The sequence below is a fragment of the Rhinatrema bivittatum genome, chromosome 6 (genome assembly GCF_901001135.1).
Source record: "Rhinatrema bivittatum chromosome 6, aRhiBiv1.1, whole genome shotgun sequence".
In the NCBI taxonomy this organism is placed as follows: Eukaryota; Metazoa; Chordata; class Amphibia; order Gymnophiona; family Rhinatrematidae; genus Rhinatrema; species Rhinatrema bivittatum.
Window position 1 is genome coordinate 38,316,981 of NC_042620.1, and position 20,513 is coordinate 38,337,493.

The window sequence follows — 20,513 nt, forward strand, 5'->3', positions numbered from 1 at the left end:
ACCCTTTCATTTCATTTGGCATGCCTTGCCCATATGACCTTGCATGCAAAATTGTATCCAAACTGGGGTGCCCAGTGCCAGTCTTCTATCAAGGCCATTTTGGACACAACCCTTCCAACGTCAAGCCCTTACCCCCTTACTCCTGTGTTTTGTTAACTCCTTGGGCTGACATGGGGTAAAAGTTAACTCACATTTCTGGTGGCTATGATATTCTACTGCTGTGCCCATCTGGTAGCGCCTGTTTCTTTTTTTTTATTTATAATTTCGAGGTTAATCAATAATAACAGGCAGGATGGTTACAAAATTACCAAATACAGAACTGGTAGATAAACAATTAATGTCATAACAGTACATATTTAACCAAGAATATTAACACAGATAAATAATACTGACACAGCCTTGCTGGATCAATTTGTTAGCCTTTCATGAAGTCTCTCCCCATCAGAAAGTCACTGTACAGGACTCCCAGTCATCAATTGTACACAGGGTAGACAGGTAGAATATAAAGGTAAGCATGAATTATGCAAGCTGTGAGAACAAATATAGCAACAACTGTCCATCAAAGAGCTAGCAATTTGTAATACTATACAAGCTGATCACATATAACAATAAACCATTAAAATGAAAACCTCTATCATTTTTGTCTGAGTTTTAATTCTTCCCCCCCCCCCCCCCAAGACTGGACCACTATCTATCTCCCGCTCACCTAAGTTATCAGAGTGTATAGCTGCTGAGTAACGAAGTAAAGAAGGAAAGAAGTAATCACACTAACAATCATGTATCCTCTCCTTCCAAGCAAACCAACATTTCCAGTGTATCTCAAATTTGGCTATTTGTTTGTCTGACTGCAGTTAATTTGTTTAAATAACAGACTGTCTTCAGCCTTCGTAATACCATAGCCATGGTGGATACCCAATCTTGTTTCCAATGACAAGCCAGTTCCATTCTGGCCACTAGAATGGCTTGTTGTATAAAATAGTCCTCTGGGCGAGTTTGTGTGTCCCCATAAAAATGTAGGAGAAATACAGCCGGGTCTTTAATCACCGGGTATCCCACCATGTCCAACAGCAATTGAGTAAAACTATCCCAGAATTTCATCACTATGGGACATGACCACCATATATGCAAATATGTGCCAGATGCTCCACATTGCCTCCAGAACTGTGCAGAGATCTGCGAATAAAATCTATGGAGTTTTGATGGCGTAAGATACCATCTGTACAACATTTTATAGCCATGTTCCACTATTGAGGATGCAATGGAGCATCTATTAATAGCCAAAAAGGTGGTGGCCCATCATAGTAATCCCCAAGTCCTTTTCCCATCCCTGGATATGGGACGGCTTAAAGGTCAATTCTCCATTCAATAGAGAATATATTCGAGAGATTACCTTACAGAGGGAACCTGCTGCATCGCAAAAACCTTCAAATAATGTTTTCCCTTTCTGGAGATCTAGATGTATCCCAGTTTGAAATATATAATGATGTAATGGACAATAAAAATAATGAGAAGAACTGGGTAGATCAAATTTCTGCTGTAACTCCTGAAAAGTCCACAATCGCCCTTGACTCCAAACATGTTCCAATCGCTTACATTTTATTTATTTTATTTAACACTTTTTTTATACCGGCATTCGTAGGACACATCATGTCGGTTTACAAGTAACTGAGAAAGGAAATTACAATGAACGAGGAAAAAGGGCTAACTGGATAATATACAAAAGTACAAGTGAAGAGAGTCACATCCCTATGTCTCCCAACTCCTAGCTAAGGGTCTCGCCATACCCGGTGTAAATGCTGGATTTAGAAAGATAGGGGTACGCATGTAGGCAGCCCAGGATCCCGTCAAAGATACTTTCCATGCGTCTCAACAGTTCAGGGTTTGTAGTACAGTTGGCGGGCATATCTCTGGCAACCGTCTAGATTGTCTAGGTAAGCATGCTAATTTGGCCAAATGGACACCCGGCACCAGAGCTTCTTCCAACTGCACCCACCGTTTGTCTGTTGACTGACTGTGCTAATCAAGCAGCGATCTTAATTGAGAGGCCGCATAATACCACTGGAGGCAGGGGACCCCCAAGCCTCCCCGAGTCTTAGGGAGATATAAAACCTGTCTGCTCACTCTCGGGGGTCTCCTCCTCCAAATGAATTGCAAGAGCTTCCTCTGCCAACCCTGAATAGCCCCCACCGGTCTTGCAATGGGAAGGGTCTGAAAAATAACCTAACCTAGGCAAAATATTCATTTTAACCATAGCCACTCTACCTAGCCAAGAAATATCTAACCGCTCCCAAGCTTGTAGATCGGACATAATTTTTCCCCAAATACCACCATAATTGGTTTGGTAAAGTTTGTCTAGTTCAGGGCCAAGTTGTACACCTAGATATTTTAAAGTGGAGTGTACTAATTTAAAGAGATGCTGCCTGTTCAGTCTGTGGAATATGTCTGCAAGAAGTGTCACATTTAAGATTTCACATTTGTCAACGTTCAGCTGGTAGCCAGAAATAGCGCTAAACTTCTGAAATTCATGCACTAATGGAGGTAACTAGCTTTCTGAGTAAGCCATGGTGAACAACACATCGTCGGCAAACATGGAAAGCTTATACTCCTGGTTTCCGACTTATTCCTTGAATCTCTGGCAGCCAGGGGTTCTAAATAAAGCGCAAACAACAAAGGAGATAATGGGCACCCCTACCTAGTACCTTGGGCGATATCAAAGAGATTGGTATATCCCCCATTGACCTTAATACAGGCGCTGGGCTTGTAATACAATTTGCGTATCCATGTGGATAACTGACCCCCCAGGCCCACCTTATGTAAAACTGCAAATAGGTAATATCCCAGTGCACTAGGTCAAAGGCTTTTTCCACATCTTCAGTCAACAATACTAGGGGTGTGGCTGTGGACTGAGCCTTCCAGATTAAGTTCACCACCCATCGAACATTGTCCGCTGCTAGGCGACCCGGGATAAATCCTGTTTGATCCACATGTATCAGATGTGTAGCAACACAACTTAGTTTATTCGCCAAAATTTTTGCCAAGATCTTTAAATCCAAATTGATGAGAAAGATGGGTCTATAGGACCCGCAGATCGTCGCATCTCTCCCAGGTTTGGCTAGAATGGTAATGCCCGCTCTATTGGCCATTGTGGTAAACTGTCCCTCCCCCTACAAGTGGTTAAAAGCATCTCGCAATGGGGCAGCAATCAGCGCACTAAATCGTCTATAGAAGCCCGCGGAGAAACCATCTATCCCTGGAGATTTACCCATTTTCAAATCTTTAAGGGCCTCTTGAACTTCCACAATGGTAATATCCTGATTTAAATGAGTTTGTTGAAGATTATCCAGTTGGGGCATATCAATATCCTCTAAGTATTTCTCTATCGCAATAGGAGAGATGTCTTCCCGTTTAGAATATAATTTTTGATAAAATTGTATAACTCTCTCTCTAATGCTATCATTGTCTGATAAAATTTCCCCAGTCTCACTCCGAATCTTCAACATTTGATTTTGGGTAACCCTAGCTTTCAGTTTCCTGGCCAGTAGGCAGCCAGCCTTATTGCCCCCTTCAAAATACTTTTGCTTCACCTTATCTAAATGAAATATTGTCTCCTTATGAGAAAGGTCTTTCAGTTCCGCCCTCAGGTTTTCAAGCTGTTTGCCTATTGTTAACTCCGGATTCCGTTTATGTCTTATCTCCAGCCTACCTATCCGCTGTAACAGTTCCAGACGGGTTTTATTTTGCACTTTACGTAAATGTGACGCTCGTGCTATTAATTTTCCTCGAACCACAGCGTTAAGGTACTCCCAGACTACAGTTGCAGAAACACCCCCTATGTTATTGTCGCTTATGTAGTGGTCAATGTCAGTCTCCAGATCCTTACAGAATTGAATATCAAGGAGACTTTCGTTTAATTTCCAATAGCGTTCTCCTGAGGGGGCTCCCATTCCCATAAGCTGTATCCAGATAGCTGCATGGTCGGACCACGTGAATGACTCAATTCCTGTAGCCTGGGTATGATTTATTAGCGCTTTATCAACTAAGAGGTAATCAATCCGAGAATAGGATTGATAGACTTTAGAGTAGAAGGTATAATTATTTTCCCCTGGGTGAAACAACCACCAAGCATCAATCAGCTGCCAATCCCTCATCAGTCGTTTGAAACTCTTTCTATGTGCACTACTAGAGCCATGCTTCCCACTGCTAGAGTCTAGAAAAGGGTATCTAGTGAGATTGAAATCAACCCCTATGATAAGGTGGCCTTCAGCCCACTGCTGCAGGTCACTAGAGATATTTTGCAGATAGGACCCCTGTCCCTGGTTCAGTGTGCAAACATTCACTAGGGTATACAAAGCATTTTAAACTTAATTATAATATAGCAGCCCTCAGTGTCCCTAAGCACAGATAACACATCTATGATGATCTTTGGCAAAGAGCACCCCCACGCCTCCATACTTATTATTCTTAGTAGCAGCCGCATAATATTGCATTGGATATTGTGGTGAAACCATGAGTTTCTCATAGCTTTCTTTTAAAATGAGTTTCCTGACACAGTAAGATATCCACTTTTGCCCTGCCAATATCCTGAAATAGATTTTTCCTTTTATAATAGGCATTTAATCCTTTAACATTCAATGAGAGAATTTTCAAATCACCCATTTGTGGAACATATATAGATTATAGATAGGTCACCTAGCACAGCACTACAGAGCTCCCAACCACAAGCGGGATAGCTATGATATTATGTCCCTCACATGAACCCAGACTTGTAGGTCCCCCCCTTATCCCCTCCTCTTCCCTTTGTATCCATTGCTGGACGTGAGGACTAATGTCACCTCCCATGACCTGATTGCAAGCGTGTTACCCATCTCCCCTCTTAGAGTATTAACTTACGGTATATAGAATAGTTACCCCTCTATATTAGAAAAGACACAAATATGTTACTATAAACATCTCTTCCCACATGGACTTCTCAGTTCTTGCTGAGAAGAGCTTCTGCAGAAGAATATCTCAGCAGGGCCGCAACAGTGTCCAAACTGCCACGGCAGAGCCCTACCCACCACGGCTCGATGAAAGGCCTACAGGACTGCAAGAAAGACAAATCTGCCAGTTGCAGGGCCATCAGACACACTGACCTCCTCTTACCTCCCCTCCAGCAGTAAATAAGGAGCCATGCGGGTATGCCCAAAGCCCAATAGAAGAGAGGAGGCTTAATGTGTGTGTGTGTGTGTGTGAGAGAGCCTGCATTGTATGCATGCATGAGGGAGAATGCTCGTGTGCATGAAAGCCTGCATGAGTGTTTGAGAGAGTGCCTGCATGAGTGAGCTTGAATGTGTGCATGAGAAACAGAGCACCTGTGTACGAAACAGAGTGCGAGCCCCTCGTGTGTAGGAGAGAGCGAGCATCTGCATGTGTATGAGGAACAGAATGCCTGTGTGTGTGAAGGGGAGAAACAGAAGATAAAGACTGTGTGGCCCTTTTCCCCCAAATACACAACAATCTCTGGGTAAGTGGAAATCAAAAGATCCCAGGTATTTATTTATTTATTTTATAGTATGGAGAGCTGGAGATTTTTTAATCCTATTTTAAATTTTGGGGTATTATTTCCTGTGTCTCTGTTTTGAAATATGTATTCTTTTTATGAATTTGGTTTTACTATTATGATTGATGCTTTATATATCTTTATGTTATTGTTTGATATTTAATGAAGAATGGTGATGTTTCTGTTTTTCCATTTTTGCACTGCATACAGTCTGGCTTGTTGCAGTTTCAATTTCAGTTTTTGTCTGCAGGTTTCTATTTATACTTTATCTCTTTATTCTGTATGTGGTGAGAGTCTGTGTTCTGCATATGTTACTGAGGTTAGATACTCACATATCTTAACAATCAGATTCCCCCCCCCCCCCCCCAGCCGAATCTGATCGTTAAGACGATCTGGCACACGATTCACATCTCTATTAATTACTCCTTTTAGGTCTATTACCGTATGAAATGTCCCTTCATCCTTTGGTACAATAAAATATATTGAGTATTTTCTTCTTTCTTGCTCTTGCTTCGGTACAGGCACAATTCACCCAACTGAAATAACCTGTGTACTGTCTTCCAGACCTCTTTTTACTTTATGCCCCTGAAAGACACTCTGACATAACTTTTGTGTATTGGAGCCTTCAGTTTCAATGCTTAACTATGGCAAACCACCTCCAGTACCCATCTGTCGCCTGTGATATGGATCCATTTCTCGAAGAACCTTTGCAGGCAGCCTCCCACTGTTGGGATCAAGGAATGGCTTCTGTAACTGTCATAGGGTCCTTTTCCTTGAAGACACCTCTCTGAATTTACCCTTGTGACTTCCCTGCCTACTGCCTCGAAAGAGCTGCAACTTCCCGGAAGACAACCTTCTGTACCCCTACTGTTCCTGGCCTATATTATTTGAAATCATTCAGCTGAGGTTTTGAGCCAGGACCTCTGGCTATGGGCCTCCTGTCTTCTGGCAGTCTCTGCGCTATTGATTCTCCAAACTCTTACGATTTTGGCCAGATTTTCACCAAACAACAGGTTCCCTTTAAAGGGTAGTCTGGTTAACTTTGCTTTGGAAGCTGAATCTGCTGACCAGTTTCTCAGCCACAGCAATTGCCTGGAAATGACTGATGTGGCCACCTGCTTGGAAGAGATTCTTATGAGGTCACATAAGGTGTCCGCCAGAAAGACTGCCCCTGATTCCAGGAGTATTTGGTCCAGACCTATGTAGTCTGCCCCTGCGGTAACCGGCAGACCATTGACTTTGCCACAAAGCCCTTGCAGATTGCTGCTTGCAGGGCTAAGCTAGCTAGATCAAAGGATCTTTTGATAGAAGTTTCTAACTTAACTTGTGGGTCCTTCAGAGCTGAACCACCTTCTACTGGAATTGTAGTTCTCTTTAACAATGCCGTTACTGCATCTAAAGATTTTCTCTCTTCCTTGCAGGGGATACAGCTTTTCCACGGTTCTGAAATTTTTTTAATGCCAGCAATGGAGTCTCCCACTCCACTGCCATCATATCCTGAATGGCAGAGTGCAACACAAATGCTTTCATCAGCTTCTTGATGCCTGTTAGGATTGGGTTCCCTTTGGGCATATCCTCCTTTATCTGCCCTCCTCCAGCCTTAGAGACTTAGAAATAAGAGCACTCATCTTCTGCTATCTAAACAGCCTGACTTCTGAATTTTCGATCTAGAAATGCAGTTCTCCCTCTTTTAGCTCTTCTTCCTTGTCTGAGTTCCCCTGAGCTCATGGCACAAAGGGAACACTCCCCCTTCCAATCCCAACATGCTCTCTTTATGGAAGGACCTTGTCTCCTGCCCCCAGGGCCCCGGGGCTGTTTACTCTGTTGCCCCCTTTAGCTCTAAATAGGCCTTGTGCATCTTCTCGATAAAGTGCACTGAAAACTTCTGGCTTCACGACCCCTCTGAACTTGGGGACCTCTGGCTTTCCTGCATTGGCTCCTATATAGGAGAAGATCTTTGCAGGCCTGATATTCCAGGGGGCCCTTGTGCCAGCGGTGTGGATAGTGATGGGACCACCAGTCTACAATCAAATACTCTCCTTCCTCTTGCATGCTGCGCTGCTCTTTTTCCTCACTGCAGATCCTGCAAAAGGAGCTCATTCTCCATACCTGCTCTCCAAGGGGGGGGAGGGGCAGCATGGACCGAGTTTCCTGTGGTCTTGTTATGCAGCTCTATTCCCGCTGCTACTCCCATGCCCTGGGAAATATAGAGGCCAACCCCTGACTGCCTCAGCGATAGGGAAGAGTGGACATATAGAGGCCAACTCCTGACTGCCTCAGCGATAGGGAAGAGTGGACATATAGAGGCCAACTCTTGACTGCCTCAGCGATAGGGAAGAGTGGACACTATCATCCATCCCTACACCCGATCCCCCAACTCATCCCTGGCCAGCAGCAAGGAATGCTACCAATTTCCTGGGTAGTTAAACTCAGAGGCCCATCTTTCTTTTTTTTTTTTCTTGTCAGACCATCTGCCTATCATCTGGTAGAAGCAGAAAACTACTGAAGCCTCCTCTGACTAAATCGTGTTATATACAGAGGGGGCATGAAGGCATGGAATTGGTTCTCTGCCTCCATCTGCTGGTAGGAGGGGAAACCCTGTTGGTCTGGACTGGTGTGCAGGACATGAAGGAAATTAAAAATGTACACAGTATACTGCTAGATTCATTATATTCATGTGAAATGCTCAAATCAATTTACAGCCAGCAATACAAACATAAAACAAAATTATTTCCCACCAGCAAAAATACAAACAAGCCAAGTTAATGGAAGGAGAAGAAAATCAGAGCAACTTGCACAAAGTAGTAAAACTTAAAAATAAATTAGGACACATTACAATGTTCCAGGGTACTGAGGAAACAGGAGTCCTTTTAAAAGAAAAAAAATACCGTCGGTCCATGTATAGATCACAATGGTACACAAGATGACATTCATAGTTATACATTCAACAGATAAATATAGACAAAACAAAAAGATTGGTTATGTTGTGCAGATGATTCAAGGGCACCAAATGTACTGCAACAGTACATATGGTTGAGGAAGACCAGGACTGATCTTTCTGACACTATCTTGCTGAAGTATACTCCTAGATCCAACAGCAACACAGCCCTTTTGAAAGGGAGACATGCCTTTTTCTGAAGGGAGTCTATCCAGACTCCTATGAACTGAATTCTCTGAGCTGCAACCAGGTTCGACTTGGCAAAATTGACCAGGAAGCAGGGGTGGGTTGCAGGCAAATATCAGCCTGGGGGATGTTTTCAAAACAGGCCCACAAGGTATCTGACACTCACTCATTTACTTTCTGTGCAACAGTTGCTTTAACACCTCCCAAAAGTACATTGAGCTAATCATTGAGAAGTACATCATGTGATCTAGAGCCTGAAGAATTGAGACAAAAATTCTCCAACATAAATGTCATCTTTTTTCCTAAAAAGCTAAGTAGAGCACATCCTAAACCAGGGTGAGGAAACGGAGTTGCAATCCCCTTCCATCTATGCAATCGGTTGGGTCCCTCACAAGGTTGGTTACATCCATCATATATCCTGGATTCCTAGTCTGGTGTTAAAGTTTCTGGTCAACCAATCATCTTGTGAACCTGTTGCCAAGTAATGAGATAACCACACTGCCAGCCAGTGGCTCAGACGCGCACATACACAAAGACGTTTGCTGTTGTGCTGCTTCTCGTGCCCATTCAGTGAGTGCCTCCCTGCCCAAGCACTGCCGCAGCCAGCTACCCCTCTAAGAGCTCAACCCGGCCACCTCAGACTGAAGCCTCATAACACTCACAGGCATCTCCTTCTGGTTCACCCCCTCCCTTTCTATGACAGTAACAGCCTCCACTTCTCAGGGCCTCCCCACTCCAGCACATTCTCACTGACTGTATGACACAGACTGCTGCTTTTATCATTCCTTAGGCTCTGCTCTGCCTGGGGAGGGGGGGAGGTTTTTGACCAGAAATGATCCACATTTTCTGCCTTCTCCGGGGCTTAAGAAAAAGGAAAATAAGCCCTGGCCACGACTATCTGCATCACTGCTGCAGCAGAGCTTGGGGAGAACCTGGCCCATGATAGCCCAGCTCCAGATAGAATTCTGCTTCCTCACATGGAGCCAGTGCAGCCAGGGCTGGTGTAAAGATATTAGGTACCCTAGGCAAACCTTACAGCCTTGCACCCCCAGCCCACCCTCCACACACACACACAATTAAAAGTTATGTATTTGTAAGAAGATTTTACATGAAAAAGGCCATTCAGTCTTCTAAAATAAAAATATCAGAACATGCATATAATATTTATATGCATTGCTGTGGTGTCAATCATAAAAACCTGCAAAGAAATAAAAGAAATACTTGGAACTTATATGGTATTAGGCCTATTGTAACATGTTGGATGTGGGCTTAACCTTAACAAAGCCATGACTAAACTAAATTACAATATAGTAAACTTCCCATATCAAAACAGCACTAACTTTAAACACTCAAACAGTAAAAACCCTACATTATGAAAAAGCAACACTGCAAATATTACACCAGGCCCTAAAACATCAGTACACCACCTATTAAGAAATAGAACCAGCCAAACTGCTATAGATCCCTACACAGAAACTATACCCTAAAAGAATACCTCACCGTGGTCTGGCACAGGCAGAACACAGACAGACCCCTCACCAAATTCAGAATAAAGAGAACAAAATATAAAAAATAAGCACACCGACAAATATTTAACTAGAAACTGCAACAAGCAGTTGTATATTTATTTATTTCTATATTCCACTTTTCAGAACTTCAAAGCAGATTACATTCAGGTAGTGTAGTTATTTTTCTGTCCCTAAAGGGCTCACAATCTAAAACCTAGATTCAACATTTTGTCATAAATTTTGCATGAATAGTGCCTATGATTAAAACAAAAAATAAAAAGGGGGGAGGCAATGGTCATTTTTGAGTTACTGCAATGTGAGAGAGAGCGAGCGAGAAACTCATAATAGTCAACTATACCACTGTTGGAGGGTCAACTAGTAACTCGGGATGAGGTTTTGGAGGTGGTCTACGGTTTTGGGGGGGGGGGGGCAGTTTTACATGCACAATCAGAATACGAACAGCACAGTACACATCAGTGAAGATTTGATGTGATGTGAAGTGAGGAAAGGTACACAAAGATGAGATTTGTACAATGTACTCTCGCCCTAACTTAATCAATCTTGCTCCTAATGGGTACCAGGAATGGGATATACTTCCTATTATATAATAATCATTTCACTTTACACGCATATCTCTAGTATGCGAGTGGCATACCATAGCACATGAACAACTTACATACTAGAGATACGCATGCAACATGAACGAATGAATTGAATGTCCAAGGAATGCACAACCCTAAATATGTAAACATGCACATTTACACACACCCCTTTTTAATGGACTAACTTAATATATTTCTTGATTAGCTTTTGAGTGCCAAAAGTCTAAGACCAATAAAAATGTACCACTTTATACATATTTACTTTATTTTCTCATCTTTATTTCTGTGACAAACCAAAAATCAATGAGGCAGATAGGAGCTCTAGGCCCCAAAAAAGTAGAAAATTATAAGACACCAGGCATATCCATAAGGTCGCTTGAATAAGCATAGACTGAGGGGCTCACAAGGTAGTGCGCTAGCACAGGAATTCCAGTGCGTGCTCAGTAGTCTTTAATGAACTCTAAGAGTTGGGTCCATCTTGTGCAATGACGTCACCCGTGTATAATGGCTAATTTATGCCTGCTTGTCGAGGGATAGCCTCTCTCTCTGTACCTTGTTCTTGGCAGATAAACACAAATACTCAAAACACCAAAACACACCTATACAGACAACACACAGACAATAAAACACTCATACATAATTGCGTAGTTTTTTAAAGTACAGATTTTCTATACTTGTTCTCAAAGCGATATTCTATATCAGGAAGCATGGCTCCCTGATAGACTTTCCTGCCCAAGGAGTCCAGGAATTTGTGATCCTTCCCAGGAGGAGTGCAGACTCAACAACAACAACTGACTTATGAGGCAGCTGTGATTTCTGGTACCCTGGGACATTTTGAACTAAGTAAGTAGTGTCCACTCTCTTGTTTATAGATGGTACGGAGCATGGATGCTCCCAGAGTCTGTGCTGTAATTCTAATAGTACTTCGTGGACAGGGATAGCCAAAACGTCTTTTGGAGGGTCCACGAACTGTAGGACTTCCGTTTGTTGTCTTGTGTCCTCTTCTGATACCAAAGTAAATGGTGTCCGCCATATCCTTAACAAAATTAGTGAAGGATAAATCTTCCGGTGGGGATATTTTCCTTTCGGAGGAGGAGAAGGGTCAGACATAAAACTCTCAGAAGAAGTATCCGTGTGTCTGTCCTCCCAGGAATCGTAAGGGTCTTCTAGACATGGGGAAGTGGGAGAAGACCTTGGTGGCCGAGAAAGCCCTGAAGGACCCGGCTGTGGATCATCCATCGGTATCCGTCCAGGGAGTTCTTCATATGGTTTTGCCAGAATCTGTTTCTGTGGTAAAGCACTGACAATTGCGTTGAACCTGTTCATAAGTAACTGGAACAAGGCTAATTCTGGCTATCCTGGGGCCCCAGGCACAGGCGTCTGCATCGACGGGACTGGTTCAGGCATTGGGCTGGGCATCGAGATGGTGGAAGCATCGGTGTCGACGGCAGCCTCGGTGTCTGTGGAAGCAATGGCCTCTGTATTGGTACCGGCATCGGTGCAGGCACCGGCATAGACGTGGGCATCGGTGGTCGATGGTCCTTCAAATGCTTGGAGCACCGCTTGACAGATAAAAATCTGTCAATTCCTCCGTGATAGCTGGAGCAGACAGAGCAGCTACACAGGAGGACCTTGCAAGACTGGAAGATTGGCCATCCAAATGGCAGATGAAATTTAAGGTGGACAAGTGCAAGGTGTTGCATATAGAGAAAAATAACCCTTGCTGTAGTTACACAATGTTAGGTTCCATATTAGGAGCTACCACCCAGGAAAAAGATCTAGGCATCATAGTGGATAATACTTTAAAATCGTCGGCTCAGTTTGCTACAGCAGTCAAAAAAGCAAACAGAATGTTAGGAATTATTAGGAACGGAATGGTTTATAAAACGGAAAATGTCATAATGCCTATTTATCGCTCCATGGTGAGACCGCACCTTGAATACTGTGTACAATTCTGGTCGCCACATCTCAAAAAAGATATAGTTGCAATGGAGAAGGTACAGAGAAGGGCAACCAAAATGATAAAGGGGATGGAACAGCTCCCCTATGAGGAAAGGCTGAAGAGGTTAGGGCTGTTCAGCTTGGAGAAGAGACAGCTGAGGGAGGATATGATAGAGGTCTTGAACGAGTAGATGTGACCCGGTTATTTACACTTTTGAACAATAGAAGGACTAGGGGGCATTCCATGAAGTTAGCAAGTAGCACATTTAAGACTAATCAGAGAAAATTCTTTCACTCAATGCACAATAAAGCTCTGGAATTTGTTGCCAGAGGATGTTGTTAGTGCAGTTAGTGTAGCTGGGTTAAAAAAAAAAAAAAAGGTTTGGATAAGTTCTTGGAGGAGAAGTCCATTAACAGCTATTAATCAAGTTTACTTAGGGAACAGCCACTGCTATTAATTGCATCAGTAGCATGGGGATCTTCTTAGTGTTTGAGTAATTGCCCGGTTCAGCTTCTGTTGGAAACAGGATGCTGGGCTTGATGACCCTTGGTCTGACCCAGCATGGCAATTTCTTATGTTGGCGGTGGAGGTGTTGTTAGTCCTTCCACAGGGCATCAAGCGGAGGTGAAGGCCTTGGCGTCGAAGGCCTCTATGTTTCTTGAAGTCGAGGCCGTTTTGCGGTCGATTCCTCTGGGGAGAGAAGCGTCTCTGGTATGGATGAGTGATGATGTCGATGCTTTGGTCAGTGTTCTGCCGCTGACCTAGTCGATGCCACAGATGGGGGGCGGCGATGAACGATCCCCCGAGCCTTCCGAACGACGATTTTATATTTCGATACTCCGGCCGGAGACTATTGAGTAGACGTCGACGGGGAAGGCAAGAGTTGTAGATGGAATAAACGTTCCATCTTTTCTTGGCGGGCCTTTTGACCCTTCGTGTCATCTCAGCGCACTGTGGATAAGTTGTGACATCGTGCGTTTTACCTAAACAAAGGACACACTCGAAGTGTGGATCTGTAATGGACATAGTCCGATTACAGTTGGGACATTTCTTAAATCCCGTGGCCATATTTTCCTCGACAACCGTCAATGGAAATGAGGAGAGAAAAAAATAGTTTTAGTCAAAGAGTAAAATGAGAAAAAATTATTCACCAGCCAGTGGTAACATGGGAGACCCCGATATGGGAGAGAGAGAATTATTTTTAATCTGATTTTTAGTCAGAAAGTTTGTGAGAAACTCTCACACAGGCTCCTGCTCCGTGATGCCAACAGCAGCGTGGAAAACGAAGACTGAAGGGAGACCCCTGTGGCAGAGAATATCATGGCATGCTGGGCATGCTCAGTGGGCTCAGAGTGCCAGTCAAAAGTTTCTAGAAACTTTGACAGAAAGTTTTCCGCAATAGGGCTCCATCAATGATGTCACCCATATGTGAGGACTAGCATCCTGCTTGACCTGAGATAAATGTTACTATATAAATAAAATAATTGTAATCTGGTGGATATAGTGTATTTGGATTTTCAGAAGACATTTGATAAAGTGCTCATGGAAAGACTATTTAGAAAATTAAAATGTCACAAGATAGAAGGCAATGTCCTACTGTGGACTGAAAACAGGTTAAAAGATAGGAAACAAGAGTAGGACTAAATATTCAGTTTTCTCAGTGGAGAATGGTAATCAGTGGAGTGCCTCAGGGATCTGTACTGGGACCAGTGCTTTTTAATATATTTATAAATGATCTGGAAAGAGAAATGAGCAAGATGATCAAATCTGCAGATGACAATAATTCTGAGTTGTTAAATCACAAGTAATTTGTGAAAAATTGCAGATGCACCTTGCAAGACTGGAAGACTGGGCATCTAAATGGCAGATGAAGTTTAAAATGGACAAGTGTAAAGAGATGCACATGGGGAAAGTAATCCACATTGTAGTTACATGATGTTAGTTTCCATATTAGAAGTTACCACAGAGGAAAAGTATCTAGGAATCATAGTGGACAATACATTGAAATCCTTAGTTCAGTGTGCAGCAGTCATTAAACATGTAAACAGAACGTTAGGAATTATTAGGAAAGGAATGGAAAATGTCATAATGCCTCTATCGTTCCATGGTGAGGCCGCACCTTGAGCACTATGTGCAGTTTTGGTCACCGCATCTCAAAATAGATATAGTTGCATTGGAAAAGGTACTGTGAAGGGTGACCAGAATGATAAAGGAGATGAAAGGGCTCCCCTATAAGGAAAGGCTAAAGAGGTTAAGGCTATTGAAACTGAAGAAGAGAAGACTGAGGGGAGAATATGATAGAGGTCTATAAAATCATGAGTGGCATAGAACAGGTAAAAGTACATCAGTTATTTAATTTTTCAAAAAATACGAAAGGGGATACTCCATGAAGTAGTAGGTAGCACATTCAAAACAAATAGGAGAAAATTATTTTTCACTCAACGTGCAATTAAGCTCTGGAATTAATTTCCAGTGGTTGTGCTTAAGGAAGTTAGCATAGCTGGGTTTAAATAAGGTTTGGACAAGTTCTTGGAAGAGAAATGTATAAACTATGGTACAACACTTCATGTGGTGAAGGTGATATTAGCAAAAAATGTTTAAAAAAATGCAACAAAAGATGACCTATGATTAAATATCGGCATAGTTTGGAATGTGTTTCCACACAATATGATATATGCCCTATATGATGGTCATATCTTTATAATAAGAAAGATACAATTGTTGGTGGGTAAGCTGTTCATACTTTGATTGAAATTTTCATTGGGCCAACTACCACCGATTAGATTTATACAGAGTAACGTAGTTTTTGACACATTTAGGTGGTTTCATATATACATCATTTAAAGGTACCTGCCACAGGTTACTTAAGATATAATTCAATATAATCATTAACGACCCTCCAACCACCAATGATTATGTAACAAATGTAGTGCCACAAAAAATGTGATTTGACTCATAAAAAATTTATAAAGCTATAGCCGTGAATAAATGTCTTGAATAGTGCAATAATTCCCATAAATCGCTAACAAACACAATCCACTTAGCTCAAATAATATGCTCCCGATGTGGCAGAGTTTCAGAAAACTTCCTTCATCAAGGGACCCAACATGGCTATGTACCATATTTTTTTTTCAATTTAAATTTTTATTGAAGTAACTGACAACAAAACCTTAGTATAAATATACTTCTCCAAAGACTGACAATATTATGCAATGACCCACTCAACCCCCACCCACCCCTCCATGCCCCAACCACTATAAACTTATGCCGAAGCATCACAAAGATAGTACAAATAAGGATAGGTCAACCTCAATTGTGAAGCCAAATACAGGCTGAGTACAAAAACAGTCCACCTCCTACTCAAAACAAAATACTCCAAGTGGAGATAGTAGCAAAGATAAACATTAGCAACAGAAAATTCTTCAACCTTTCATTAAAATGGCAAGATTAGCATGACCCTTACGTATGGAAGTCTTTCCAAGTTACATAAGAACATGCCAAACTGGGTCAGACCAAGGGTCCATCAAGCCCAGCATAGGAGGACCAAACCTTCTCAAAATTAGAAATCTTCTGCCTAGTGGCAAGACGGCTTAGGACCTGTTTAACAGACAGAACCACTAGCAATTTCCAGTGTAAAGCAATTTCACCCCTGGTAACCAACAATATGTGACGGATTAGGGACGGATTAGAAATACTGCTACCTGTAATGGGTAGATTTAATAAAGCTGATTTCACGCAGGGCACCAATTGAAACCCAGTGATATTTGCTACTAGTGTGTAAACTTCTTGCCAAAACTTCTGGATGAGTGGGCAAATCCACCAGATATGGAAAAAAAGACCCTGGTTCACCAAATAACACCTCCAGCAAGAGTCGCTGATTGTGGGATACATACGATGAAGGCACTCTGGCGTTAAATATCATCGATACTTTATATGAGTTATCCAAGATCGCCACTGAGATAGAACTCTTGGCTGAATTAAAAAAAAAAAAAAAAAAAAAAAATCAGGTAAACCCTCCCAGGCCAATATATGGGAGGGTTTACCTTCCAACTCCTTGTTTAGCAAATTAGGGGCCTGATTCACTAAGGTTTTTCTCCCATTCTGTGTCCATGGGAAAAATGCTTAATGAATCGGGCTCTATATACTTTGGAAATCGCCCCTTTCAAAGTATCAGCCTTTGAGCAACAACCCTCAAAAAGGGTTCATCCCTTAAGAAGATCTTGTTGCACAACTGGTGAATAGATTAAGTGGCATAGTTGAACATAACGCAAAAAATGTTTATCATCTAAATTCAAAACTACACTTAAACACTTACCAAGAAAGGATACCACTACCATCCCATACCTGACCAAGTAAAACGATACCCCTATCCACCCAGGTCTTATTATAGCTTTTCTCCAGGCCCGGTAAATAATCAAGATTATGATTATAAGGAAGTACTATAAAATATCGTCATTCACCTACAAGGCCCCTCTCCAGTGCGACCAAACATGTAAAGTAGTTAGAGTACTAGGAGGTATATCACCTAATCGTCACCATGTCTGCTTAGGCTGCAGGGTAGAGCTGACAAAGGGGTCTCTCCCACTAAATTCCAATCAATGGATATGCATTGTTTCTGCTCACACTGCCTATGCCAAACAACCAAAGTCTGCAATTGGGCCGAAGTGTAATACCAAATGAGGTTTGGCGCCCCCAGACAACCACTTAGCTTGGGTTGAAACAGTACCCTCCGAGATACCCTGGGCGGACATCTTTTCCACATAAGAACATGCCATACTGGGTCAGACCAAGGGTCCATCAAGCACAGCATTCTGTTTCCAACAGTGGCCAATCCAGGCATTAAGAACCTGGCAAGTACCCAAAAACTAAGTCTATTCCATGTTACCATTGCTAGTAATAGTAGAGCAGTGGCTATTTTCTAAGTCAACTTAATTAATAACAGGTAAAGGTCTTCTCCTCCAAGAACTTATCCAATCCTTTTTTAAACACAGTTTACTAACTGAACTAACCATGTTCTCTGGCAAAAAAATTCCAGAGTTTATATCTGAAAGACTAAATAACTGATTCATATCTACCCGTTTTAGACCTCTCATGATTTTAAACACCTCTATCATATCCCCCCTCAGCCGTCTCTTCTCCAAGCTGAACAGTCCTAACCTCTTTAGTCTTTCCTCATAGGGGAGCTGTTCCATTCCCTTTATCATTTTGGTAGCCCTTCTCTGTACCTTCTCCATCGCAATTATATCTTTTTTGAGATGTGGCGACCAGAATTGTACACAGTATTCAAGGTGCGGTCTCACCATGGAGCGATACAGAGGCATTATGACATTTTCCATTTTTTCACCATTCCCTTCCTAATAATTCCCAACATCTTGTTTGCTTTTTTGACTGCCGCAGCACACTGAACCGACGATTTCAATGTTATCCACTATGACGCCTAGAGCTCTTTCTTGGGTGGAAGCGCCTAATATGGAACCTAACATTGTGTAACCATAGCATGGGTTATTTTTCCCTATATGCATCACCTTGCACTTATCCACACTAAATTTCATCTGCCATTTCGATGCCCAATTTTCCAGTCTCACAAGGTCTTCCTGCAATTTATCCCAATCTGCTTGTGATTTAACTTCTCTGAACAATTTTGTATCTGCAAATTTGATTACCTCACTCGTCATATTTCTTTCCAGATCATTTATAAATATATTGAAAAGTAAGGGTCCCAATACTGATCCCTGAGGCACTCCACTGCCCACTCCCTTCCACTGAGAAAATTGCCCATTTAATCCTACTCTCTGTTTCCTGTCTTTTAGCCAGTTTGTAATCCACGAAAGGACATTGCCACCTATCCCATGACTTTTTACTTTTCCTAGAAGCCTCTCATGAGGAACTTTAACAAACGCCTTCTGAACATCCAAGTATATTACATATACCGGTTCACCTTTATCCACATGTTTATTAACTCCTTCAAAAAAGTGAAGCAGATTTGTGAGGCAAGACTTGCCTTGGGTAAAGCCATGCTGACTTTGTTCCATTAAACCATGTCTTTCTATATGTTCTGTGATTTTGATGCTTAGAATACTTTCCACTATTTTTCCTGGCACTGAAGTCAGGCTAACCGGTCTGTAGTTTCCTGGATTGTCCCTGGAGCCCTTTTTAAATATTGAGGTTACATTAGCTATCCTCCAGTCTTCAGGTACAATGGATGATTTTAATGATAGGTTACAAATTTTTACTAATAGGTCTGAAATTTCATTTTTTAGTTCCTTCAGAACCCTGGGGTGTATACCATCCGGTCCAGGTGATTTACTACTCTTCACTTTATCAATCAGGCTTACCACATCTTCTAGGTTCACCGTGATTTGGTTCAGTCCATCTGAATCATTACCCATGAAAACCTTCTCTGGAACGGGCATCTCCCCAACATACTCTTTAGTAAACACCGAAGCAAAGAAATCATTTAATCTTTCCGCGATGGCCTTATCTTCTCTAAGTGCCCCTTTAACGGTCCAACTGACTCCCTCACAGGCTTTCTGCTTCGGATATATTTTAAAAAGTTTTACTGTGAGTTTTTGCCTCTACGGCCAACTCTTTTCAAATTCTCTCTTAGCCTGTCTTATCAATGTCTTACATTTAACTTGCCAGCGCTTATGTATTATCCTATTTTCTTCTGTTGGATCCTCCTTCCAATTTTTGAATGAAGATCTTTTGGCTGAAATAGCTTCTTTCACCTCCCCTTTTAACCATGCCGGTAATCATTTTGCCTTCTTTCCACCTTTTTTAATGTGTGGAATACATCAGGACTGTGCTTCTAGGATGGTATTTTTTTATTTTTTTTTTAACAATGACCACACCTCTTGCACACTTTTTACCTTTGTAGCTGCTCCTTTCAGTTTTTTTCTTACAATTTTTCTCATTTTATCAAAGTTTCCCTTTTGAAAGTTGAGCACAAGAGCCATGGATTTGCTTACTGTCCCTCTTCCAGTCATTAATTCAAATTTGATCATATTATGATCACTATTGCTAAGCGGCCCCACCACTGTTACCTCTCTTACCAAATCCTGTCCTCCACTGAGAATTAGATCTAAAATTGCTCCCTCTCTTGTCAGTTTCTGGACCAATTGCTCCCTAAAAATGTCATTTATTCCATCCAGGAACTTTATATCTCTAGCATGTACCGATGATACATTTACCCAGTCAATATTGGGGTAATTGAAGTCTCAACTAAACAAGTATCAAAAATTCATATTCACATTTGCATGTTTTAGCTCAGGGACATTCATAACATCCACGGTGCTGCAAATTAATACTTGTATTCTGCACTCTTGTGGATCATATTTAATCATAGGTCCATTAGTCCATTCGTTAAACACAGTGTTCTATGCATTTAAGCCTTCTTAGTCAAATAATTTTTATACGTTTTTTAGGTTAGATGTAAAACAAAACGAGGTTACTTCCCTCTTTGTATTCAGCTCAGCCGGAGTCCGGGGTCCGACACGCGCGTTTCGCGGTCCGCTGCTTCAGGGATGTTAATGGCTGACTTGTGTGCTCGGCGTTCTTGGCTGCAATATTACTGCGGGAGCAAACTCTGCTTTGAACATTCATGGAGACCACATAGTCTTTAATGTTCTTACCCCTCGAGGAGAGGCAACAGAAACTATCAGAATTCGGAATGGAACCGTCCTCGGACGAGATCCCAATCTGCGACCAACAACTACCCTGCCCAGGGAGCACAAAGGGATTGGACTTAAAATCAGCCGTCATTAACATCTCTGACGGTCCTCTGTCAGATTTTGAAAGA

At 42.0% G+C, this 20,513-nt stretch overlaps 1 protein-coding gene across 2 annotated transcripts in view; it reads right to left on the reverse strand.

The window, feature by feature from the left end:
* Positions 1-20,513, reverse strand: part of FAIM (Fas apoptotic inhibitory molecule) — a 77,371-nt gene that overhangs the window by 48,039 nt on the left and 8,819 nt on the right. The gene's annotated exons all lie outside the window — the stretch shown is intronic.